Source organism: the organism of the source record quoted next, unplaced genomic scaffold (genome assembly GCF_019419815.1).
Source record: "Pyrus x bretschneideri cultivar Hongxiangsu unplaced genomic scaffold, Pyrus_bretschneideri_v1 Contig55, whole genome shotgun sequence".
In the NCBI taxonomy this organism is placed as follows: Eukaryota; Viridiplantae; Streptophyta; class Magnoliopsida; order Rosales; family Rosaceae; genus Pyrus; species Pyrus x bretschneideri.
This window is the reverse complement of record NW_025999793.1, coordinates 61,650-70,725: the sequence shown is the minus strand read 5'-3', so window position 1 is coordinate 70,725 and position 9,076 is coordinate 61,650. Positions and strand designations below refer to the sequence as shown.

Genomic DNA, 9,076 nt, shown 5'->3' with positions numbered 1-9,076 from the left:
AAGAGATGGCGGGCAACCAAGATGATCTTCGAGCTTTGGAGGATTTTGCTCAACCAATCATACCAAATTCACCTTCATGCATCTTGCTGCCCACAGAAGCTAGAAACTATGATCTTAAATCTTCACATTTCCATATGTTTCCTTCTTTTTATGGCTTACCTAATGAAGATCCTTTAGCTCATATTAAAGAATTTTACAATGTTGTGAGTGGTTTACCTTTACAGGGAGTAAGTGAAGCAAATCTGAGGATGAGAGTGTTCCCTTACACCTTGAAAGATAGGGCCAAGGGTTGGTTGATGACTCTAGTACCTGGTTCACTCACCACATGGGATGCCGTGGCTAAGAAGTTTTTGGAAAAGTTCTTTTCCACTCAAAAGACAGCCACATTAAGGGGACAAATCTTCAACTTCAAACAAGATGATGGAGAACCTTTCAATGAGTGTTGGGAGCGCTTTAAAGGCCTTTTGTTGCAATGTCCACACCATGGGTTACCTCTTCACTTACAAATGCAAATTTTCTATGATGGACTAACCCAAACATGTCAATCAACTGTTGATAATGCAGCAGGTGGAGCTTTGAAGAAAAAGAATGCTCAAGAGTCATATAACATTTATGAGATGTTGGGATCTAATGCTCAACACAAAGATGTAAGGGGTAAGAGAGTTGGAGTATATGAAACAAGCTCTAATCATGATCTTTCTTTGCAGGTAGCTAACCTAGAAAAGAAGCTTGAATCCGTGCTCAACATGGTGCCAAAAACAAGTGAAGTGTGTGCCATTTGCAACATACCAAGCCACCTTACTCATCAATGTCCATCTAGGGAGGCTTACCCCGAGTATGTCCAAGAGCAAGTGAACCTCATGAATTCTTACAATCAAAGGCCAAGGAATGATGTGTATTCCAATACATATAACCCAAGTTGGAGAGATCATCCCAATCTTTCGTGGAAGAACAACAATCAATTCCAAAACTTCCAACCAAAACCTACTTTTGAGGATACGGTTAAATTGTTAGCCCAAAATACCGTGCAATTCCAACAAACCACCAATAGCACTCTCCGACAACATTCGGCGGCTCTAACCAAAATGGAGACACAATTGGGGCAGATTGCAGATGCCTTGAGCCAAAGAGAGGTTGGAAAGTTTCCAAGCCAACCCGTGATACTCCAAAGGAACCAAGAGCAAGCCAAAGCAATCACTACACTTAAAAGTGGTAAGGTTATCAATAATAGAGTTGGCAATGAAGTTACTAATGAATCTGATCATGTGAATGCAGGGGTTACTCAAGGAGAAAATGAGAAACCAAATGAGGAACCAAGCCATGCTACTCCCTCGTTTGAAGCACCAAATCTTCACAAGGCCGAGAAACCTTACACTCCACCAATACCATTCCCTGGAAGACTTGCCAAGAGCAAGCAGGATAAGTCATTTAAGGAGATTTTTGATATTCTAAGTAAGGTGAATGTTAACTTACCTTTGCTTGATGTCATTAGGAACATGCCAGCTTATGGGAAGTTCTTCAAAGAGTTAAACAACTACAAAAGGAAGTATGGACCACATGAGAAAGTAGTGGTGTCCGAGAATGTAAGTGTCGTGTTGCAAAGAAAACTTCCACCAAAGCTCAAGGATCCAGGAACTTTTTCTATCAACATCACCATAGGGGACAAGAAGGTAGAGAAGGCGATGCTTGACTTAGGTGTTAGCATCAACTTAATGCCTTATTCCGTGTACCTTCAACTAGGTTTGAGGGAATTGAAAGCCACCACCATCTCATTACAACTTGCGGACAGATCCGTGAAATATCCAAGAGCTATAGTAGAGGATATTCTAGTTCAAATTGATAAACTAATCTTGCCTGCGGATTTTGTAGTGTTGGACATGGAAGAAGCTCCTATACATGACCGAGAATTGCCTATTTTGCTTGGGAGACCGTTTATGGCCACGGCCAAGACCATCATTGATGTGCAAAATGGACTCCTCACTATGACAGTGCTAGGAGAGACCGTTCAATTCAAAGTGTTTGAGTCTCTTTCACATCCTTCTTCATCTCTTGATTGTTATGCCATTGATGTGCTTGATTCACTTGTTTTCTCTAAGTTCTTGCAGGCACAATCTAATGAACCATTACAAACTGTTTTGAGTCAATCTCAAGATGAGTTTGATGAAGAAGATGCACTTATGGAAGAGGTAGCTGCCTTGGAAGCATTGGCACCGTATCCTTTGAATATTTTACCTCTTTTAGAGCCTTTAGAACCATCGAGGTCACATTTAACCCCTTCCACTGTTAAGGCACCAAAACTTGAACTTAAACCACTTCCACCACATCTAAAGTATGCATATCTAGCTGAATTTGAAACTCTTCCAGTTATCATAACTTCTGACCTCACCCCAAATGAAGAAGATAAACTAATTAGGGTGTTAAAAGAGTTCAAATCAGTTATTGGTTGGTCTATTGCAGATATCAAGGGAATAAGCCCTACCATGTGCATGCATAGGATTCTTTTCGAAGAAGGAGCAAAGTCAACCCGTGAACCACAAAGGAGGCTCAATCCACACATGAAGGAAGTTGTGAGGAATGAAGTGTTGAAGTTGTTAGATGTGGGGATCATATATCCCATTTTTGATAGCAAATGGGTGAGTGCTATTCAGGTGGTACCTAAGAAGGTGGGAATCACGGTGATGAAGAATGAAAACAAAGAGCTTGTGCCCACAAAGCCCACGGCTAGTTGGCGTGTTTGCACCGATTACAGGAAGTTGAATTCTAGCACTAGAAAAGATTACTTTCCTATGCCTTTCATAGATCAAATGCTTGAGAGATTGGCAGGTTACTCACACTATTGTTTTCTTGATGGTTACTCAGGTTACAATCAAATTGCAATTGCTTCGGAGGATCAAGAGAAAACTACCTTTACTTGCCCGTTTGGCACATTTGCATATAGGAGAATGCCTTTTGGACTTTGCAATGCTCCAGCAACATTCCAAAGATGCATGTTGGCAATCTTTTCTGACATGGTAGAAAGATTCATTGAGGTATTTATGGATGACTTTTTAGTGTTTGGTTCCTCTTTTGATGAATGTCTTAACCATCTCTCTTTAGTACTTCAAAGATGTCAGGTAACAAATTTGGTTCTCAATTGGGAAAAGTGCCAATTTATGGTGAAACAAGGAATTATGTTGGGGCATGTAATCTCTAGCTAAGGAATGGAGGTGGACAAAGCCAAAATTGACATCATCACCAATATGGCAGCTCCCACAACCGTGAAGGGAGTAAGAAGTTTTTTGGGACATGCGGGTTTTTATCGTCGTTTCATTAAGAACTTTTCAATGATCACTCGTCCATTATGCAATCTGTTAGCTAAAGATGTTGTATTTCATTTTGATAAAGCTTGTATGGATGCATTCAATACTTTGAAACATGAATTAACCTCGGCCCCTATTATTATGGCACCAGATTGGTCTTTACCTTTTGAATTAATGTGTGATGCCTCTGACTATGCTATTGGTGCAGTTTTATAGCAAAGGGTGAACAAGCTCCCACACGTGATCTACTATGCAAGCCGGACTCTAAATGATGCTCAACTTAACTATTCCACAACTGAAAATGAGTTGCTTGCTATTGTTTTTGCCTTAGAGAAGTTTCGGTCATATCTTGTTGGATCTAAAGTTATTGTGTTTTCTGATCATGCAGCCCTTAGGTACTTGATGACAAAAAAAGATGCTAAGCCACGCTTAATTAGATGGATACTCTTACTACAAGAGTTTGACTTGGAAATTCGAGATAAGAAGGGAAGTGATAATGTTATGGCTGACCATTTGTCACGGCTCAATGAAAACCATGGAGTTGGACAACCTTTGCCTCTAAATGAATCATTTCCAGATGAACAACTCCTTGTTATTCAAGAAAAAGAACCATGGTATGCTGATTTTGTTAATTATCTTGTTTGTGGTATAATTAGAAATGACCTTTCTTTTCAGGAAAGAAAGAAGTTCCTTGCCATGGTAAAGCACTACGTTTGGGACGAACCATATTTGTTTAAATATTGCCCTGACCAAATCATTAGGAGGTGTGTCCCAGAGAGTGAGCAACAAAGCATTCTAACGTTCAGCCATACATTGGCATGTGGAGGACATTTTGGTGCCAAAAAGACATCTCTAAAGGTTTTACAATCTGGTTTCTTTTGGCCTACTTTATTCAAAGATGCTTTTGATTTTTGTTCTAAGTGTGATAGGTGCCAGAAAATGGGGAACATTAGCCGAAGAAATGAGATGCCATTGAACAACATTTTGGTGGTGGAGCTCATTGATGTTTGGGGAATCGATTTCATGGGACCATTTCCATCCTCTTTTGGTTACTTATACATATTAGTGGCAGTAGATTATGTATCCAAATGGGTTGAAGCCATTGCTACAATAACTAATGATCATAAGGCTGTTTTGAATTTTCTTAAAGATGTGATTTTTTGTAGGTTTGGAACCCCAAGAGCTATTATTAGTAATAGTGGCAGCCATTTCTGCAACAAACCCTTTGAATCCTTGATGAAGAAGTACAACATCAACCACAAAGTGGCAACCCCGTACCATCCTCAAACCTCAGGACAAGTGGAGATTAGCAATAGGGAGATCAAGAACATTTTGATGAAGACCGTAAGCCCTACAAGGAAGGATTGGTCATTGAGGTTGAATGATGCACTATGGGCATATAGAACAGCATACAAGACCCCCATTGGCATGAGTCCTTATCGCCTTGTATTTGGGAAAGCTTGTCATTTGCCAATGGAGATTGAACACCGTGCATATTGGGCCATCAAGAAGTTCAACTTTGATTACAAGGAAGCTGGAGTAGCAAGGAAACTTCAACTTAATGAGTTGGAAGAACTCAGAAATGAAGCATATGAGAATGCCAAAATCTACAAGGAACGGACTAAGCTCTATCATGACAAGGCCATCCTACGGAAGGAGTTTCACCAAGGTATGAAAGTACTGTTGTATGACTCGCGTTTGAGACTTTTTCCAGGTAAATTGAAGTCTAGGTGGGTGGGACCATTTAAGGTGCTGCAAACATTTCCCCACGGAGCTGTGGAGATAGAGAACATGAAGAATGGCACCTCTTTTAAAGTCAATGGGCAGCGATTGAAACCATATTTGGAGAAAGTGGAGGAATAGCAAGTTTATCAAGTTGTAGATTTTCTTGAGTTTACAACACCGTGAACAAGCTACCATGTCTTGCCTAGACATTAAATAAAGCGCTTACTAGGAGGCAACCTAGTGTGGTTTGTGTTCTTTTCTCATTTTGTGTTTATGTTGTCACCATTCCATATTCTTTGCCTACTTGCATTACATACAATTTTAAGCATCGAGGACAATGCTTTGGTTAGGTTTGGGTGTAGGATGGAAGGTTTGTTTTTTTTTTTTTTTTTTTTTGTGTTAGTTGTGTTAGTTTTGGTTAAGTGTGTTTTTGCTTACTAATACGAATGTATATGAGGGCTATGTTTGTAGACAAACTATTGGGTTGCTATGAAAAAGGGTTTTATGACACGGGACATGTCATAACTTTCGAAGGGGTGTTATTTTTAAGTTCATGTCGGAGCACAAAGGTAAGCCGCCTCCTTGAATTTCAATTTTCTTTTATACTAATATGTTGTTAATGATTCAGGCATCCACTCTAGAATTTAAACCATTACCGGATCATTTCAAGTATCACCCTCCATTTAAAGATCAATTCCATGCCGTTTGATTTGATTAAAAAAAAAAAAAAAAAGAATAAAAATAAACATGGCAGAAAGATGGAGCCTTCACAAAGGATGTTTACGTGAAGCCCCACTACGAGGCGTCGGAGCAGAAGGCGTCGGAGCAGAAGGCGTCGGAGCGGGAGACATCGAAGCAGGAGGCATCGAAGCGGGAGGTATCGGAGCTAGAGCATTCCAGGCCTCAATACTTGGCCAAACGCTGGATGACCCAGGAAAAAGGTGCCTCTGGAGATAAGCCGCAAGCCTTTGACGGTCACTGTGAATTCGACCCTCAGATTCTTGCAGCTCATCAAGCTTCCTCTTCATGCCCGACGAATAGTTATTTGCAAGCACATGCAAACTTCTATTCTCGTACTTAAGCTGTTTGATCTCCTGCTTAAGACTTTCCACCTCTGCCATCAACGATTCCACTTGGTGGGACCGAGCAAGTAGGCGTTGGCCCATGTTGGACACAGAGCCTGCACATTGAACGCTGAGAGCGAGGGACTCTTGAACGGCCAACTCATCGGACCGTCCTGAAAGTAGCCTACTGTCCTTAGGAGTAAGGAGGTTCCTAGCTACTATCGTAGCTGTTGTTGCATCTGTCATCATGGAGTCTTCACCTGAAAGAGGACCATTAGAAGATAAAAAAGAAGGGCGCCATACATTACCTTGACGGGGCGCAACCGGATCGCTGCTGAGACTCAAATCTAAGCTAAGGTTCGATGAGTTAGTCATTTTTCAAAGGTGTTCAATGAAAAGGGGTGGATGGAGTTAAATCTCAAAGGGCCGAAGTCGATTTTCAAGAATGGGAAATCTTCAAAGTGTGTATGTTGGGGTGATTGATACCTCTATAAAAAGCCAAGGCGACGCGTCCATCGATTCAAAAAGCCGGAATTTCCGGCGTAAGTTAGGCGACGCTTTCTCGGCTTTTCTGAAGACGCGTTCAACTTTGTCAAAAGATTTCTTCTTTTCAGAAAACACGTGGAGGCCATCATCGCAACTACACATCTTTAGCCGACAAGCACAAAGTTCAGCGACGCTTTCTCTGCTTTTCAGAAAACGCGTGCAGCTTTGTCAAAAGGAGCCGCATCCGCACTACTACGTGTCGTTCAGAAAGCGAAGGGGCGTCGTTCAGAAATCGAAGAGGCATATTCTATTTCAAAAAGCCGGATTTGCGAGATCAAAACGTTTGTCGACAAGGGTAAAAGAACAGTACCACCACTTGATATTATCTCTATATATGTCGACCTTCATCTTTTATGGCAAGGCAGACCTGAAGAAAATGCCCAACTTTTCCTCACCTCTGAGGGCGCACTCCCAGCAAAGTCTTTCGAACTACTCAATTTTTTCTTCTTCCCCAAAAATGATACCAGATGCCTGGAGTACAGATGACCCAGGAGGAAACGGCAGATTGAAGCATGTGCTGATTCATTCACCGCTTCTTCAAAAGCAAAGGTATCTCATATCATCAAGGTCAAAAGCAAAAGTATCTCATATCATGCTCTTTCCCTGTCTTTTTCTTTGTCCTTGTTCTTACTCGCATGGCAAAGTGAAAGAAGCAATCAGCCGGCACTTGGAGTCAGTCTTCTGTTCTGGAGCCAACTGCCTGGAATCTATTCCTGATTGCTTACCTAGCGTTGCTCTCGAGTAGTCATCTTCAAAGGTTGATACACTTCCAGAGAAGGGACCACTTCTGCGAAGATTGAACAAAGAAACAGATAAAAGGAGGAAGCTCAGACCTTCGGGGAAGACCAAAAGAATCCTGTTGCCCAGTTCAAGAGTAGCACAAAGGAAAATCAACGATGGGCGGAAACCAGTTCAAGAGTAAGTCTGTGGAATCACCAAGATCAAGCCTCAATACAATCACCAAAGAGAAGAAGGAATTTACACTCCATAACCAGATTTGCGTCCCTAAACTCTTCTCTTTATTAGTTACATTCTGCCATGTTTAGTATGTTTAAGTGCTTTTTGTGTGTTTACTTATGTTTTGTGTGAATCTATGCTTAAAACATTGAGGACAATGTTTGATTTAAGTGTGAGGGGGTAACCCATTACTTTAATGCAAATTCGTGGGATTTTATCACCCATTACTTCAAATGTTGTTCCTTGCTGTTTTAAGGTGTTTTTAAGTTGTTTTAGAATGTTTTAGTATGTTTTGTTTTTATAACTCCGAAAATCACATAAAAATTTGAAAAACATGTTTTGAAAAGCCTAAAAAGAGTGTTTTGAGTCGTTTTTGTGTGTTTGTGTCTTAGGGTACCTTCCAACACAATGATAAGGATTTGGTTTGTAATTGCATGACGGTTAAAAAGAGTTATAAACATAGAGAAAAGTTTGATTTACTCTTGGTATATGCTTGGTTATGGTTATAATGTATGACTTCACATGCAATCATAAAAGAAAAATTCGTTTTTGTAACATGCTTGAAGCAAGGAACTCAAACAAACGCTACAACCTTGTGAGACTTGAGCCTAAACGTTCTTTGGAGAGTTATTATCTGTGATTCTTTGTTTTCTAAAGTTGTTGCATGATCTCATTATTCCTTGCTTGGTTGCTACTTAGAATGCAATTGTATTATGATAGAACTAAATGCTAGAACTTATATCCGTTTCATTCAAAGCATGACATTGAATTGCATAACATATATCAAGATGAAATTGTGTAGTTGCCACCATAGCCAAATAGCCTTACTTCCCATATTTCGTATTTGTTGTAAGTTTTAAACCCGTTGAGCCTTGTTTAGCCTTTATTCTTTGTTTACCCACATTATCCTCACCTAGCCTAGTGTAGGACAGTCCACACCCTTGTTCTTAAATGATAGTGAGCATGACTTAAATGAATTCCTTTTGAGTACATTATGAAAGAAAATGAGTGTGGGGGAGAGAATGTTTTGTTCTTAAATGTTTATGTATGTTTTGAGAGGCAAAAGAAAAGAAAAAAAATTGTGAAAAACATATAAAAAAAATAAAATAAAAAAAAAAGAAAAGAAAGAAAGAAAGAAAGAAAAAAAGAGCTTGATCTCCCTTTTTGTTCAAAAGTTGAGTTTTCATTCAAAAGGGAATTCTAAGTGCCTAGTTCAATACTTTGCTCACTATTGCTTTAAGAATGTTTGTTTATCCTTCACCTTTCATTGTTAGCCAATACCCTAGCCTGTTACACCCCTTTGACTTCTATCTTGATCATTATGTGTTCAATAATGTGGAGTGTGGATTTGATATGAGCTTATGGAATCACTGGTTCTCATTGTAAGTAGTAGCATTCCATTCATGAGATCATATTCATGTCATTATCGTAAATCCAGAAAATGCTTTCTTTGTTATAACATATGTGAGATACTAGTCTTTCATG

General features: G+C 39.9%; 1 pseudogene; it reads right to left on the bottom strand.

Annotated features, from left to right (window-relative positions):
• Nucleotides 1-379: 379 nt before the first annotated feature.
• On the bottom strand, nucleotides 380-490 carry LOC125471026 (annotated as a pseudogene).
• Between the last annotated feature and the right edge of the window lie 8,586 nt (nucleotides 491-9,076).